The sequence below is a fragment of the Salmo salar genome, chromosome 08 (genome assembly GCF_965601325.2).
Source record: "Salmo salar chromosome 08, fSalSal1, whole genome shotgun sequence".
NCBI classification, from domain to species: domain Eukaryota; kingdom Metazoa; phylum Chordata; class Actinopteri; order Salmoniformes; family Salmonidae; genus Salmo; species Salmo salar.
Genome location: NC_138298.1, coordinates 1,515,001 through 1,527,620, shown reverse-complemented (window position 1 = coordinate 1,527,620; position 12,620 = coordinate 1,515,001). Strand labels below are relative to the sequence as shown.

Sequence of the window (12,620 nt, the reverse complement as noted above, 5' to 3'; positions counted from 1 at the left end):
GGAAGCTGCATTTAGTCAATTCATCATTAAATGCTTACTACAAGGCAGTGTTGCTGATGAAATAGTGCAGGGGCACACCCTCGTGGACAAAATACTTACAGCACCTGGTATTCCCAGGCGGTCTCCCATCCAAGTACTAACCAGGCCCGACCCTGCTTCGCTTCCGAGATCAGACGAGATCGGGCGTACCCAGGCTGGTATGGCCGTAAGCGAGAAACAATCTCTTGCTACAACATATATAGTCAAAGTGAGTGTGATAAACAGACATTGCATTTTCACCAATTAGATAAGCAGCTTGAACTTTGTGTCACTGAAAAAGTAGAAGAAATTACAAACACTGTTCCCATCACTTTTTAGCACAGGTAGTTGGATAAAATACAAACTTTATTTCCTTTCATCATTTGAACAGGGCAAAGGAGCACAAAGCACACACAAGCTGCATTCAGCAACAATATTCTTGTTTGTCTTATAAATACAAGGCAGATGCTAATTGAAAACACAAGGAAATTTGATCCTATTAAAAAGGCAGGAAGCTGCATTTAGTCAATTCATCATTAAATGCTTACTACAAGGCAGTGTTGCTGATGAAATAGTGCAGAGGCACACCCTCGTGGACAAAATGCTTACAGCACCTGGTATTCCCAGGCGGTCTCCCATCCAAGTACTAACCATGCCCGACCCTGCTTAGCTTCCGAGATCAGACGAGATCGGGCGTACCCAGGATGGTATGGCCGTAAGCGAGAAGCAATCTCTTGCTACAACATATATAGTCAAAGTGAGTCTGATAAAACAGATATTTAGTCAATTCATCATTAAATGCTTAATACAAGGCAGTGTTGCTGATGAAATAGTGCAAGAGCACCCCCTCGTGGACAAAATGCTTACAGCACCTGGTATTCCCAGGCGGTCTCACATCCAAGTACTAACCAGGCCCGACCCTGCTTAGCTTCCGAGATCAGACGAGATCGGGCGTACCCAGGCTGGTATGGCCGTAAGCGAGAAACAATCTCTTGCTACAACATATATAGTCAAAGTGAGTGTGATAAACAGACATTGCATTTTCACCAATTAGATAAGCAGCTTGAACTTTGTGTCACTGAAAAAGTAGAAGAAATTACAAACACTGTTCCCATCACTTTTTAGCACAGGTAGTTGGATAAAATACAAACTTTATTTCCTTTCATCATTTGAACAGGGCAAAGGAGCACAAAGCACACACAAGCTGCATTCAGCAACAATATTCTTGTTTGTCTTATAAATACAAGGCAGATGCTAATTGAAAACACAAGGAAATTTGATCCTATTAAAAAGGCAGGAAGCTGCATTTAGTCAATTCATCATTAAATGCTTACTACAAGGCAGTGTTGCTGATGAAATAGTGCAGAGGCACACCCTCGTGGACAAAATGCTTACAGCACCTGGTATTCCCAGGCGGTCTCCCATCCAAGTACTAACCAGGCCCGACCCTGCTTAGCTTCCGAGATCAGACGAGATCGGGCGTACCCAGGATGGTATGGCCGTAAGCGAGAAGCAATCTCTTGCTACAACATATATAGTCAAAGTGAGTCTGATAAAACAGATATTTAGTCAATTCATCATTAAATGCTTAATACAAGGCAGTGTTGCTGATGAAATAGTGCAAGAGCACCCCCTCGTGGACAAAATGCTTACAGCACCTGGTATTCCCAGGCGGTCTCACATCCAAGTACTAACCAGGCCCGACCCTGCTTAGCTTCCGAGATCAGACGAGATCGGGCGTACCCAGGCTGGTATGGCCGTAAGCGAGAAACAATCTCTTGCTACAACATATATAGTCAAAGTGAGTCTGATAAAACAGATATTTAGTCAATTCATCATTAAATGCTTAATACAAGGCAGTGTTGCTGATGAAATAGTGCAAGAGCACCCCCTCGTGGACAAAATGCTTACAGCACCTGGTATTCCGAGGCGGTCTCCCATCCAAGTACTAACCAGGCCCGACCCTGCTTAGCTTCCGAGATCAGACGAGATCGGGCGTACCCAGGCTGGTATGGCCGTAAGCGAGAAACAATCTCTTGCTACAACATATATAGTCAAAATGAGTCTGATAAACAGACATTGCATTTTCACCAATTAGATAAGCAGCTTGAACTTTGTGTCACTGAAAAAGTAGAAGAAATTATAAACACTGTTCCCATCACTTTTTAGCACAGGTAGTTGGATAAAATACAAACTTTATTTCCTTTCATCATTTGAACAGGGCAAAGGAGCACAAAGCACACACAAGCTGCATTCAGCAACAATATTCTTGTTTGTCTTATAAATACAAGGCAGATGCTAATTGAAAACACAAGGAAATTTGATCCTATTAAAAAGGCAGGAAGCTGCATTTAGTCAATTCATCATTAAATGCTTACTACAAGGCAGTGTTGCTGATGAAATAGTGCAGGGGCACACCCTCGTGGACAAAATGTTTACAGCACCTGGTATTCCCAGGCGGTCTCCCATCCAAGTACTAACCAGGCCCGACCCTGCTTCGCTTCCGAGATCAGACGAGATCGGGCGTACCCAGGATGGTATGGCCGTAAGCAAGAAACAATCTCTTGCTACAACATATATAGTCAAAGTGAGTCTGATAAAACAGATATTTAGTCAATTCATCATTAAATGCTTAATACAAGGCAGTGTTGCTGATGAAATAGTGCAAGAGCACCCCCTCGTGGACAAAATGCTTACAGCACCTGGTATTCCCAGGCGGTCTCCCATCCAAGTACTAACCAGGCCCGACCCTGCTTAGCTTCCGAGGTCAGACGAGATCGGGCGTACCCAGGCTGGTATGGCCGTAAGCGAGAAACAATCTCTTGCTACAACATATATAGTCAAAGTGAGTCTGATAAAACAGATATTTAGTCAATTCATCATTAAATGCTTAATACAAGGCAGTGTTGCTGATGAAATAGTGCAAGAGCACCCCCTCGTGGACAAAATGCTTACAGCACCTGGTATTCCCAGGCGGTCTCCCATCCAAGTACTAACCAGGCCAGACCCTGCTTAGCTTCCGAGATCAGACGAGATCGGGCGTACCCAGGCTGGTATGGCCGTAAGCGAGAAACAATCTCTTGCTACAACATATATAGTCAAAATGAGTCTGATAAACAGACATTGCATTTTCACCAATTAGATAAGCAGCTTGAACTTTGTGTCACTGAAAAAGTAGAAGAAATTATAAACACTGTTCCCATCACTTTTTAGCACAGGTAGTTGGATAAAATACAAACTTTATTTCCTTTCATCATTTGAACAGGGCAAAGGAGCACAAAGCACACACAAGCTGCATTCAGCAACAATATTCTTGTTTGTCTTATAAATACAAGGCAGATGCTAATTGAAAACACAAGGAAATTTGATCCTATTAAAAAGGCAGGAAGCTGCATTTAGTCAATTCATCATTAAATGCTTACTACAAGGCAGTGTTGCTGATGAAATAGTGCAGGGGCACACCCTCGTGGACAAAATGTTTACAGCACCTGGTATTCCCAGGCGGTCTCCCATCCAAGTACTAACCAGGCCCGACCCTGCTTCGCTTCCGAGATCAGACGAGATCGGGCGTACCCAGGCTGGTATGGCCGTAAGCGAGAAACAATCTCTTGCTACAACATATATAGTCAAAGTGAGTGTGATAAACAGACATTGCATTTTCACCAATTAGATAAGCAGCTTGAACTTTGTGTCACTGAAAAAGTAGAAGAAATTATAAACACTGTTCCCATCACTTTTTAGCACAGGTAGTTGGATAAAATACAAACTTTATTTCCTTTCATCATTTGAACAGGGCAAAGGAGCACAAAGCACACACAAGCTGCATTCAGCAACAATATTCTTGTTTGTCTTATAAATACAAGGCAGATGCTAATTGAAAACACAAGGAAATTTGATCCTATTAAAAAGGCAGGAAGCTGCATTTAGTCAATTCATCATTAAATGCTTACTACAAGGCAGTGTTGCAGATGAAATAGTGCAGGGGCACACCCTCGTGGACAAAATGCTTACAGCACCTGGTATTCCCAGGCGGTCTCCCATCCAAGTACTAACCAGGCCCGACCCTGCTTCGCTTCCGAGATCAAACGAGATCGGGCGTACCCAGGCTGGTATGGCCGTAAGCGAGAAACAATCTCTTGCTACAACATATATAGTCAAAGTGAGTGTGATAAACAGACATTGCATTTTCACCAATTAGATAAGCAGCTTGAACTTTGTGTCACTGAAAAAGTAGAAGAAATTACAAACACTGTTCCCATCACTTTTTAGCACAGGTAGTTGGATAAAATACAAACTTTATTTCCTTTCATCATTTGAACAGGGCAAAGGAGCACAAAGCACACACAAGCTGCATTCAGCAACAATATTCTTGTTTGTCTTATAAATACAAGGCAGATGCTAATTGAAAACACAAGGAAATTTGATCCTATTAAAAAGGCAGGAAGCTGCATTTAGTCAATTCATCATTAAATGCTTACTACAAGGCAGTGTTGCTGATGAAATAGTGCAGGGGCACACCCTCGTGGACAAAATGTTTACAGCACCTGGTATTCCCAGGCGGTCTCCCATCCAAGTACTAACCAGGCCCGACCCTGCTTCGCTTCCGAGATCAGACGAGATCGGGCGTACCCAGGATGGTATGGCCGTAAGCGAGAAACAATCTCTTGCTACAACATATATAGTCAAAGTGAGTCTGATAAAACAGATATTTAGTCAATTCATCATTAAATGCTTAATACAAGGCAGTGTTGCTGATGAAATAGTGCAAGAGCACCCCCTCGTGGACAAAATGCTTACAGCACCTGGTATTCCCAGGCGGTCTCCCATCCAAGTACTAACCAGGCCCGACCCTGCTTAGCTTCCGAGATCAGACGAGATCGGGAGTACCCAGGCTGGTATGGCCGTAAGCGAGAAACAATCTCTTGCTACAACATATATAGTCAAAGTGAGTCTGATAAAACAGATATTTAGTCAATTCATCATTAAATGCTTAATACAAGGCAGTGTTGCTGATGAAATAGTGTAAGAGCACCCCCTCGTGGACAAAATGCTTACAGCACCTGGTATTCCCAGGCGGTCTCCCATCCAAGTACTAACCAGGCCCGACCCTGCTTAGTTTCCGAGATCAGACGAGATCGGGCGTACCCAGGCTGGTATGGCCGTAAGCGAGAAACAATCTCTTGCTACAACATATATAGTCAAAATGAGTCTGATAAACAGACATTGCATTTTCACCAATTAGATAAGCAGCTTGAACTTTGTGTCACTGAAAAAGTAGAAGAAATTATAAACACTGTTCCCATCACTTTTTAGCACAGGTAGTTGGATAAAATACAAACTTTATTTCCTTTCATCATTTGAACAGGGCAAAGGAGCACAAAGCACACACAAGCTGCATTCAGCAACAATATTCTTGTTTGTCTTATAAATACAAGGCAGATGCTAATTGAAAACACAAGGAAATTTGATCCTATTAAAAAGGCAGGAAGCTGCATTTAGTCAATTCATCATTAAATGCTTACTACAAGGCAGTGTTGCTGATGAAATAGTGCAGGGGCACACCCTCGTGGACAAAATGTTTACAGCACCTGGTATTCCCAGGCGGTCTCCCATCCAAGTACTAACCAGGCCCGACCCTGCTTCGCTTCCGAGATCAGACGAGATCGGGCGTACCCAGGCTGGTATGGCCGTAAGCGAGAAACAATCTCTTGCTACAACATATATAGTCAAAGTAAGTGTGATAAACAGACATTGCATTTTCACCAATTAGATAAGCAGCTTGAACTTTGTGTCACTGAAAAAGTAGAAGAAATTATAAACACTGTTCCCATCACTTTTTAGCACAGGTAGTTGGATAAAATACAAACTTTATTTCCTTTCATCATTTGAACAGGGCAAAGGAGCACAAAGCACACACAAGCTGCATTCAGCAACAATATTCTTGTTTGTCTTATAAATACAAGGCAGATGCTAATTGAAAACACAAGGAAATTTGATCCTATTAAAAAGGCAGGAAGCTGCATTTAGTCAATTCATCATTAAATGCTTACTACAAGGCAGTGTTGCTGATGAAATAGTGCAGAGGCACACCCTCGTGGACAAAATGCTTACAGCACCTGGTATTCCCAGGCGGTCTCCCATCCAAGTACTAACCAGGCCCGACCCTGCTTAGCTTCCGAGATCAGACGAGATCGGGCGTACCCAGGATGGTATGGCCGTAAGCGAGAAACAATCTCTTGCTACAACATATATAGTCAAAGTGAGTCTGATAAAACAGATATTTAGTCAATTCATCATTAAACGCTTAATACAAGGCAGTGTTGCTGATGAAATAGTGCAAGAGCACCCCCTCGTGGACAAAATGCTTACAGCACCTGGTATTCCCAGGAAGTCTCCCATTCAAGTACTAACCAGGCCCGACCCTGCTTAGCTTCCGAGATCAGACGAGATCGGGCGTACCCAGGCTGGTATGGCCGTAAGCGAGAAACAATCTCTTGCTACAACATATATAGTCAAAGTGAGTCTGATAAAACAGATATTTAGTCAATTCATCATTAAATGCTTAATACAAGGCAGTGTTGCTGATGAAATAGTGCAAGAGCACCCCCTCGTGGACAAAATGCTTACAGCACCTGGTATTCCCAGGCGGTCTCCCATCCAAGTACTAACAAGGCCCGACCCTGCTTAGCTTCCGAGATCAGACGAGATCGGGCGTACCCAGGCTGGTATGGCCGTAAGCGAGAAACAATCTCTTGCTACAACATATATAGTCAAAATGAGTCTGATAAACAGACATTGCATTTTCACCAATTAGATAAGCAGCTTGAACTTTGTGTCACTGAAAAAGTAGAAGAAATTATAAACACTGTTCCCATCACTTTTTAGCACAGGTAGTTGGATAAAATACAAACTTTATTTCCTTTCATCATTTGAACAGGGCAAAGGAGCACAAAGCACACACAAGCTGCATTCAGCAACAATATTCTTGTTTGTCTTATAAATACAAGGCAGATGCTAATTGAAAACACAAGGAAATTTGATCCTATTAAAAAGGCAGGAAGCTGCATTTAGTCAATTCATCATTAAATGCTTACTACAAGGCAGTGTTGCTGATGAAATAGTGCAGAGGCACACCCTCGTGGACAAAATGCTTACAGCACCTGGTATTCCCAGGCGGTCTCCCATCCAAGTACTAACCAGGCCCGACCCTGCTTAGCTTCCGAGATCAGACGAGATCGGGCGTACCCAGGATGGTATGGCCGTAAGCGAGAAACAATCTCTTGCTACAACATATATAGTCAAAGTGAGTGTGATAAACAGACATTGCATTTTCACCAATTAGATAAGCAGCTTGAACTTTGTGTCACTGAAAAAGTAGAAGAAATTACAAACACTGTTCCCATCACTTTTTAGCACAGGTAGTTGGATAAAATACAAACTTTATTTCCTTTCATCATTTGAACAGGGCAAAGGAGCACAAAGCACACACAAGCTGCATTCAGCAACAATATTCTTGTTTGTCTTATAAATACAAGGCAGATGCTAATTGAAAACACAAGGAAATTTGATCCTATTAAAAAGGCAGGAAGCTGCATTTAGTCAATTCATCATTAAATGCTCACTACAAGGCAGTGTTGCTGATGAAATAGTGCAGGGGCACACCCTCGTGGACAAAATGCTTACAGCACCTGGTATTCCCAGGCGGTCTCCCATCCAAGTACTAACCAGGCCCGACCCTGCTTAGCTTCCGAGATCAGACGAGATCGGGCGTACCCAGGATGGTATGGCCGTAAGCGAGAAACGATCTCTTGCTACAACATATATAGTCAAAGTGAGTCTGATAAAACAGATATTTAGTCAATTCATCATTAAATGCTTAATACAAGGCAGTGTTGCTGATGAAATAGTGCAAGAGCACCCCCTCGTGGACAAAATGCTTACAGCACCTGGTATTCCCAGGCGGTCTCCCATCCAAGTACTAACCAGGCCCGACCCTGCTTAGCTTCCGAGATCAGACGAGATCGGGCGTACCCAGGCTGGTATGGCCGTAAGCGAGAAACAATCTCTTGCTACAACATATATAGTCAAAGTGAGTCTGATAAAACAGATATTTAGTCAATTCATCATTAAATGCTTAATACAAGGCAGTGTTGCTGATGAAATAGTGCAAGAGCACCCCCTCGTGGACAAAATGCTTACAGCACCTGGTATTCCCAGGCGGTCTCCCATCCAAGTACTAACAAGGCCCGACCCTGCTTAGCTTCCGAGATCAGACGAGATCGGGCGTACCCAGGCTGGTATGGCCGTAAGCGAGAAACAATCTCTTGCTACAACATATATAGTCAAAGTGAGTCTGATAAAACAGATATTTAGTCAATTCATCATTAAATGCTTAATACAAGGCAGTGTTGCTGATGAAATAGTGCAAGAGCACCCCCTCGTGGACAAAATGCTTACAGCACCTGGTATTCCCAGGCGGTCTCCCATCCAAGTACTAACCAGGCCCGACCCTGCTTAGCTTCCGAGATCAGACGAGATCGGGCGTACCCAGGGTGGTATGGCCGTAAGCGAGAAACAATCTCTTGCTACAACATATATAGTCAAAGTGAGTGTGATAAACAGACATTGCATTTTCACCAATTAGATAAGCAGCTTGAACTTTGTGTCACTGAAAAAGTAGAAGAAATTACAAACACTGTTCCCATCACTTTTTAGCACAGGTAGTTGGATAAAATACAAACTTTATTTCCTTTCATCATTTGAACAGGGCAAAGGAGCACAAAGCACACACAAGCTGCATTCAGCAACAATATTCTTGTTTGTCTTATAAATACAAGGCAGATGCTAATTGAAAACACAAGGAAATTTGATCCTATTAAAAAGGAAGGAAGCTGCATTTAGTCAATTCATCATTAAATGCTCACTACAAGGCAGTGTTGCTGATGAAATAGTGCAGGGGCACACCCTCGTGGACAAAATGCTTACAGCACCTGGTATTCCCAGGCGGTCTCCCATCCAAGTACTAACCAGGCCCGACCCTGCTTAGCTTCCGAGATCAGACGAGATCGGGCGTACCCAGGCTGGTATGGCCGTAAGCGAGAAACAATCTCTTGCTACAACATATATAGTCAAAGTGAGTCTGATAAAACAGATATTTAGTCAATTCATCATTAAATGCTTAATACAAGGCAGTGTTGCTGATGAAATAGTGCAAGAGCACCCCCTCGTGGACAAAATGCTTACAGCACCTGGTATTCCCAGGCGGTCTCCCATCCAAGTACTAACCAGGCCCGACCCTGCTTAGCTTCCGAGATCAGACGAGATCGGGCGTACCCAGGATGGTATGGCCGTAAGCGAGAAACAATCTCTTGCTACAACATATATAGTCAAAGTGAGTCTGATAAAACAGATATTTAGTCAATTCATCATTAAATGCTTAATACAAGGCAGTGTTGCTGATGAAATAGTGCAAGAGCACCCCCTCGTGGACAAAATGCTTACAGCACCTGGTATTCCCAGGCGGTCTCCCATCCAAGTACTAACCAGGCCCGACCCTGCTTAGCTTCCGAGATCAGACGAGATCGGGCGTACCCAGGCTGGTATGGCCGTAAGCGAGAAACAATCTCTTGCTACAACATATATAGTCAAAGTGAGTCTGATAAAACAGATATTTAGTCAATTCATCATTAAATGCTTAATACAAGGCAGTGTTGCTGATGAAATAGTGCAAGAGCACCCCCTCGTGGACAAAATGCTTACAGCACCTGGTATTCCCAGGCGGTCTCCCATCCAAGTACTAACAAGGCCCGACCCTGCTTAGCTTCCGAGATCAGACGAGATCGGGCGTACCCAGGCTGGTATGGCCGTAAGCGAGAAACAATCTCTTGCTACAACATATATAGTCAAAGTGAGTCTGATAAAACAGATATTTAGTCAATTCATCATTAAATGCTTAATACAAGGCAGTGTTGCTGATGAAATAGTGCAAGAGCACCCCCTCGTGGACAAAATGCTTACAGCACCTGGTATTCCCAGGCGGTCTCCCATCCAAGTACTAACCAGGCCCGACCCTGCTTAGCTTCCGAGATCAGACGAGATCGGGCGTACCCAGGCTGGTATGGCCGTAAGCGAGAAACAATCTCTTGCTACAACATATATAGTCAAAGTGAGTCTGATAAAACAGATATTTAGTCAATTCATCATTAAATGCTTAATACAAGGCAGTGTTGCTGATGAAATAGTGCAAGAGCACCCCCTCGTGGACAAAATGCTTACAGCACCTGGTATTCCCAGGCGGTCTCCCATCCAAGTACTAACCAGGCCCGACCCTGCTTAGCTTCCGAGATCAGACGAGATCGGGCGTACCCAGGCTGGTATGGCCGTAAGCGAGAAACAATCTCTTGCTACAACATATATAGTCAAAATGAGTCTTATAAACAGACATTGCATTTTCACCAATTAGATAAGCAGCTTGAACTTTGTGTCACTGAAAAAGTAGAAGAAATTATAAACACTGTTCCCATCACTTTTTAGCACAGGTAGTTGGATAAAATACAAACTTTATTTCCTTTCATCATTTGAACAGGGCAAAGGAGCACAAAGCACACACAAGCTGCATTCAGCAACAATATTCTTGTTTGTCTTATAAATACAAGGCAGATGCTAATTGAAAACACAAGGAAATTTGATCCTATTAAAAAGGCAGGAAGCTGCATTTAGTCAATTCATCATTAAATGCTTACTACAAGGCAGTGTTGCTGATGAAATAGTGCAGGGGCACACCCTCGTGGACAAAATGCTTACAGCACCTGGTATTCCCAGGCGGTCTCCCATCCAAGTACTAACCAGGCCCGACCCTGCTTCGCTTCCGAGATCAGACGAGATCGGGCGTACCCAGGCTGGTATGGCCGTAAGCGAGAAACAATCTCTTGCTACAACATATATAGTCAAAGTGAGTGTGATAAACAGACATTGCATTTTCACCAATTAGATAAGCAGCTTGAACTTTGTGTCACTGAAAAAGTAGAAGAAATTATAAACACTGTTCCCATCACTTTTTAGCACAGGTAGTTGGATAAAATACAAACTTTATTTCCTTTCATCATTTGAACAGGGCAAAGGAGCACAAAGCACACACAAGCTGCATTCAGCAACAATATTCTTGTTTGTCTTATAAATACAAGGCAGATGCTAATTGAAAACACAAGGAAATTTGATCCTATTAAAAAGGCAGGAAGCTGCATTTAGTCAATTCATCATTAAATGCTTACTACAAGGCAGTGTTGCTGATGAAATAGTGCAGGGGCACACCCTCGTGGACAAAATGCTTACAGCACCTGGTATTCCCAGGCGGTCTTCCATCCAAGTACTAACAAGGCCCGACCCTGCTTCGCTTCCGAGATCAGACGAGATCGGGAGTACCCAGGCTGGTATGGCCGTAAGTGAGAAACAATCTCTTGCTACAACATATATAGTCAAAGTGAGTGTGATAAACAGACATTGCATTTTCACCAATTAGATAAGCAGCTTGAACTTTGTGTCACTGAAAAAGTAGAAGAAATTACAAACACTGTTCCCATCACTTTTTAGCACAGGTAGTTGGATAAAATACAAACTTTATTTCCTTTCATCATTTGAACAGGGCAAAGGAGCACAAAGCACACACAAGCTGCATTCAGCAACAATATTCTTGTTTGTCTTATAAATACAAGGCAGATGCTAATTGAAAACACAAGGAAATTTGATCCTATTAAAAAGGCAGGAAGCTGCATTTAGTCAATTCATCATTAAATGCTTACTACAAGGCAGTGTTGCTGATGAAATAGTGCAGGGGCACACCCTCGTGGACAAAATGCTTACAGCACCTGGTATTCCCAGGCGGTCTCCCATCCAAGTACTAACCAGGCCCGACCCTGCTTCGCTTCCGAGATCAGACGAGATCGGGCGTACCCAGGCTGGTATGGCCGTAAGCGAGAAACAATCTCTTGCTACAACATATATAGTCAAAGTGAGTGTGATAAACAGACATTGCATTTTCACCAATTAGATAAGCAGCTTGAACTTTGTGTCACTGAAAAAGTAGAAGAAATTATAAACACTGTTCCCATCACTTTTTAGCACAGGTAGTTGGATAAAATACAAACTTTATTTCCTTTCATCATTTGAACAGGGCAAAGGAGCACAAAGCACACACAAGCTGCATTCAGCAACAATATTCTTGTTTGTCTTATAAATACAAGGCAGATGCTAATTGAAAACACAAGGAAATTTGATCCTATTAAAAAGGCAGGAAGCTGCATTTAGTCAATTCATCATTAAATGCTTACTACAAGGCAGTGTTGCTGATGAAATAGTGCAGGGGCACACCCTCGTGGACAAAATGCTTACAGCACCTGGTATTCCCAGGCGGTCTTCCATCCAAGTACTAACAAGGCCCGACCCTGCTTCGCTTCCGAGATCAGACGAGATCGGGCGTACCCAGGCTGGTATGGCCGTAAGCGAGAAACAATCTCTTGCTACAACATATATAGTCAAAGTGAGTGTGATAAACAGACATTGCATTTTCACCAATTAGATAAGCAGCTTGAACTTTGTGTCACTGA

At 42.9% G+C, this 12,620-nt stretch overlaps 32 non-coding genes and 1 pseudogene across 32 annotated transcripts; all 33 read right to left on the bottom strand.

Moving 5' to 3' along the window:
* Positions 1–92: 92 nt before the first annotated feature.
* LOC145885098 (5S ribosomal RNA) lies at positions 93–211 on the bottom strand. The gene has a single exon (XR_014396678.1). It is a non-coding gene; the product is annotated as a 5S ribosomal RNA (ribosomal RNA).
* A 409-nt stretch (positions 212–620) lies between these two features.
* Positions 621–739, bottom strand: LOC145882646 (5S ribosomal RNA). The gene has a single exon (XR_014394214.1). It is a non-coding gene; the product is annotated as a 5S ribosomal RNA (ribosomal RNA).
* A 139-nt stretch (positions 740–878) lies between these two features.
* LOC145886505 (5S ribosomal RNA) lies at positions 879–997 on the bottom strand. The gene has a single exon (XR_014398090.1). It is a non-coding gene; the product is annotated as a 5S ribosomal RNA (ribosomal RNA).
* A 409-nt stretch (positions 998–1,406) lies between these two features.
* Positions 1,407–1,525, bottom strand: LOC145853802 (5S ribosomal RNA). Its single transcript, XR_014374687.1, has one exon. It is a non-coding gene; the product is annotated as a 5S ribosomal RNA (ribosomal RNA).
* A 139-nt stretch (positions 1,526–1,664) lies between these two features.
* On the bottom strand, positions 1,665–1,783 carry LOC145886504 (5S ribosomal RNA). The gene has a single exon (XR_014398089.1). It is a non-coding gene; the product is annotated as a 5S ribosomal RNA (ribosomal RNA).
* Positions 1,784–1,922: 139 nt separating this feature from the next.
* LOC145884445 (5S ribosomal RNA) lies at positions 1,923–2,041 on the bottom strand. The gene has a single exon (XR_014396023.1). It is a non-coding gene; the product is annotated as a 5S ribosomal RNA (ribosomal RNA).
* Positions 2,042–2,450: 409 nt separating this feature from the next.
* Positions 2,451–2,569, bottom strand: LOC145882923 (5S ribosomal RNA). Its single transcript, XR_014394495.1, has one exon. It is a non-coding gene; the product is annotated as a 5S ribosomal RNA (ribosomal RNA).
* Positions 2,570–2,708: 139 nt separating this feature from the next.
* LOC145881893 (5S ribosomal RNA) lies at positions 2,709–2,827 on the bottom strand. The gene has a single exon (XR_014393461.1). It is a non-coding gene; the product is annotated as a 5S ribosomal RNA (ribosomal RNA).
* A 139-nt stretch (positions 2,828–2,966) lies between these two features.
* On the bottom strand, positions 2,967–3,085 carry LOC145886198 (5S ribosomal RNA). The gene has a single exon (XR_014397782.1). It is a non-coding gene; the product is annotated as a 5S ribosomal RNA (ribosomal RNA).
* A 409-nt stretch (positions 3,086–3,494) lies between these two features.
* Positions 3,495–3,613, bottom strand: LOC145885914 (5S ribosomal RNA). Its single transcript, XR_014397498.1, has one exon. It is a non-coding gene; the product is annotated as a 5S ribosomal RNA (ribosomal RNA).
* A 409-nt stretch (positions 3,614–4,022) lies between these two features.
* On the bottom strand, positions 4,023–4,141 carry LOC145884371 (5S ribosomal RNA). The gene has a single exon (XR_014395949.1). It is a non-coding gene; the product is annotated as a 5S ribosomal RNA (ribosomal RNA).
* A 409-nt stretch (positions 4,142–4,550) lies between these two features.
* Positions 4,551–4,669, bottom strand: LOC145882922 (5S ribosomal RNA). The gene has a single exon (XR_014394494.1). It is a non-coding gene; the product is annotated as a 5S ribosomal RNA (ribosomal RNA).
* A 139-nt stretch (positions 4,670–4,808) lies between these two features.
* LOC145857559 (5S ribosomal RNA) lies at positions 4,809–4,927 on the bottom strand. Its single transcript, XR_014378458.1, has one exon. It is a non-coding gene; the product is annotated as a 5S ribosomal RNA (ribosomal RNA).
* Positions 4,928–5,066: 139 nt separating this feature from the next.
* LOC145885400 (5S ribosomal RNA) lies at positions 5,067–5,185 on the bottom strand. Its single transcript, XR_014396981.1, has one exon. It is a non-coding gene; the product is annotated as a 5S ribosomal RNA (ribosomal RNA).
* Positions 5,186–5,594: 409 nt separating this feature from the next.
* LOC145885913 (5S ribosomal RNA) lies at positions 5,595–5,713 on the bottom strand. Its single transcript, XR_014397497.1, has one exon. It is a non-coding gene; the product is annotated as a 5S ribosomal RNA (ribosomal RNA).
* Positions 5,714–6,122: 409 nt separating this feature from the next.
* Positions 6,123–6,241, bottom strand: LOC145853791 (5S ribosomal RNA). Its single transcript, XR_014374676.1, has one exon. It is a non-coding gene; the product is annotated as a 5S ribosomal RNA (ribosomal RNA).
* Positions 6,242–6,380: 139 nt separating this feature from the next.
* Positions 6,381–6,499, bottom strand: LOC145885127 (5S ribosomal RNA). Its single transcript, XR_014396707.1, has one exon. It is a non-coding gene; the product is annotated as a 5S ribosomal RNA (ribosomal RNA).
* A 139-nt stretch (positions 6,500–6,638) lies between these two features.
* On the bottom strand, positions 6,639–6,757 carry LOC145886220 (5S ribosomal RNA). Its single transcript, XR_014397804.1, has one exon. It is a non-coding gene; the product is annotated as a 5S ribosomal RNA (ribosomal RNA).
* A 409-nt stretch (positions 6,758–7,166) lies between these two features.
* On the bottom strand, positions 7,167–7,285 carry LOC145853780 (5S ribosomal RNA). The gene has a single exon (XR_014374665.1). It is a non-coding gene; the product is annotated as a 5S ribosomal RNA (ribosomal RNA).
* Positions 7,286–7,694: 409 nt separating this feature from the next.
* On the bottom strand, positions 7,695–7,813 carry LOC145853769 (5S ribosomal RNA). Its single transcript, XR_014374654.1, has one exon. It is a non-coding gene; the product is annotated as a 5S ribosomal RNA (ribosomal RNA).
* A 139-nt stretch (positions 7,814–7,952) lies between these two features.
* On the bottom strand, positions 7,953–8,071 carry LOC145854264 (5S ribosomal RNA). Its single transcript, XR_014375149.1, has one exon. It is a non-coding gene; the product is annotated as a 5S ribosomal RNA (ribosomal RNA).
* Positions 8,072–8,210: 139 nt separating this feature from the next.
* LOC145886218 (5S ribosomal RNA) lies at positions 8,211–8,329 on the bottom strand. Its single transcript, XR_014397802.1, has one exon. It is a non-coding gene; the product is annotated as a 5S ribosomal RNA (ribosomal RNA).
* Positions 8,330–8,468: 139 nt separating this feature from the next.
* Positions 8,469–8,587, bottom strand: LOC145855064 (5S ribosomal RNA). Its single transcript, XR_014375951.1, has one exon. It is a non-coding gene; the product is annotated as a 5S ribosomal RNA (ribosomal RNA).
* A 409-nt stretch (positions 8,588–8,996) lies between these two features.
* LOC145854263 (5S ribosomal RNA) lies at positions 8,997–9,115 on the bottom strand. Its single transcript, XR_014375148.1, has one exon. It is a non-coding gene; the product is annotated as a 5S ribosomal RNA (ribosomal RNA).
* A 139-nt stretch (positions 9,116–9,254) lies between these two features.
* On the bottom strand, positions 9,255–9,373 carry LOC145853758 (5S ribosomal RNA). The gene has a single exon (XR_014374643.1). It is a non-coding gene; the product is annotated as a 5S ribosomal RNA (ribosomal RNA).
* A 139-nt stretch (positions 9,374–9,512) lies between these two features.
* LOC145854262 (5S ribosomal RNA) lies at positions 9,513–9,631 on the bottom strand. The gene has a single exon (XR_014375147.1). It is a non-coding gene; the product is annotated as a 5S ribosomal RNA (ribosomal RNA).
* Positions 9,632–9,770: 139 nt separating this feature from the next.
* On the bottom strand, positions 9,771–9,889 carry LOC145886217 (5S ribosomal RNA). The gene has a single exon (XR_014397801.1). It is a non-coding gene; the product is annotated as a 5S ribosomal RNA (ribosomal RNA).
* Positions 9,890–10,028: 139 nt separating this feature from the next.
* Positions 10,029–10,147, bottom strand: LOC145854261 (5S ribosomal RNA). The gene has a single exon (XR_014375146.1). It is a non-coding gene; the product is annotated as a 5S ribosomal RNA (ribosomal RNA).
* Positions 10,148–10,286: 139 nt separating this feature from the next.
* On the bottom strand, positions 10,287–10,405 carry LOC145854260 (5S ribosomal RNA). Its single transcript, XR_014375145.1, has one exon. It is a non-coding gene; the product is annotated as a 5S ribosomal RNA (ribosomal RNA).
* Positions 10,406–10,814: 409 nt separating this feature from the next.
* Positions 10,815–10,933, bottom strand: LOC145882481 (5S ribosomal RNA). The gene has a single exon (XR_014394049.1). It is a non-coding gene; the product is annotated as a 5S ribosomal RNA (ribosomal RNA).
* Positions 10,934–11,342: 409 nt separating this feature from the next.
* LOC145852860 (uncharacterized) lies at positions 11,343–11,461 on the bottom strand (annotated as a pseudogene).
* Positions 11,462–11,870: 409 nt separating this feature from the next.
* Positions 11,871–11,989, bottom strand: LOC145882479 (5S ribosomal RNA). The gene has a single exon (XR_014394047.1). It is a non-coding gene; the product is annotated as a 5S ribosomal RNA (ribosomal RNA).
* Positions 11,990–12,398: 409 nt separating this feature from the next.
* Positions 12,399–12,517, bottom strand: LOC145852088 (5S ribosomal RNA). Its single transcript, XR_014373942.1, has one exon. It is a non-coding gene; the product is annotated as a 5S ribosomal RNA (ribosomal RNA).
* Between the last annotated feature and the right edge of the window lie 103 nt (positions 12,518–12,620).